The 870-nt window shown below is 44.4% G+C and overlaps 1 non-coding gene across 1 annotated transcript; it reads right to left on the bottom strand.

Annotated features, from left to right (window-relative positions):
• Positions 1-555: 555 nt before the first annotated feature.
• Positions 556-663, bottom strand: LOC148550854 (small nucleolar RNA R71). The gene has a single exon (XR_015893122.1). It is a non-coding gene; the product is annotated as a small nucleolar RNA R71 (small nucleolar RNA).
• Positions 664-870: the final 207 nt, after the last annotated feature.

Here is an 870-nt window from a genome sequence, read left to right on the forward strand (position 1 = left end):
CGTCAAATGACACGTTCACTTCCTGATCCGCGCTTGCTAATATTCGATCTTGAAATTGAAAGGACAATTTCACGAATAAGGCGAGAACAGCGTAGGTTAGCCCGCTCTGAGGGCGGATCTGAAAGTGAATTTGAGGAAGAAACCAGCCCCCGTTCTACTGATTCGGTTGTTTTACGTGCAGAAAACATGGCAGCTAGAAGAGTTACCATTCAGGAGGAAGGAGCTCCTGATTTTACAATGCAACCGTTTCAAGCACATCATCCAGCGGTAGCTATGGATTTTGAAATAAAGACTGCACTGCTAAATTTGATGCCCAAGTTTCATGGCCTACCTGCTCAAGAGCCTATCAAGCACTTGAGAGATTTTCAGGCAGCCTGTTCTATTGTCAGGCGTGATGGCACTGATGAAACTTCAATTCTGCTGAAAGCTTTTCCGTTCTCTCTTGAGGGAAAAGCAAGAGAGTAGTACTACACTCAACCTCTAGCAAATGTATCCAACTGGGATACACTCAGAAAGGAGTTTCTGGAGAAATTCTTTTCATCTGAAGTTACTGATAAACTAAGGAAGGATATCTCTACAATTGTTCAGGATGACAATGAGACTCTCTTTGAATACTGGGAGCGCTTCAATAATCTTCTGGAAGCATGCCCCCACCACATGATTGACAAGATCGTGCTACTCAGCTATGTCACACAAGGAATGAGGCCCCAGGATAAGACCACATTGGAAAGTGCCAGCAATGGGTCTATGAAGAAGTACAAGACCACTGATGAAGCTTGGCAATTGATCAGTGATTTAGTTGAATCTACTCGGAACCACAGACAGAAGCAAGGCCGTTCAAGGGCCGTTGCAGAAGTATCTTCTGGCATA

The sequence above is a fragment of the Arachis ipaensis genome, chromosome B7 (assembly GCF_059453495.1).
Source record: "Arachis ipaensis isolate K30076 ecotype BB chromosome B7, ASM5945349v1, whole genome shotgun sequence".
In the NCBI taxonomy this organism is placed as follows: Eukaryota; Viridiplantae; Streptophyta; class Magnoliopsida; order Fabales; family Fabaceae; genus Arachis; species Arachis ipaensis.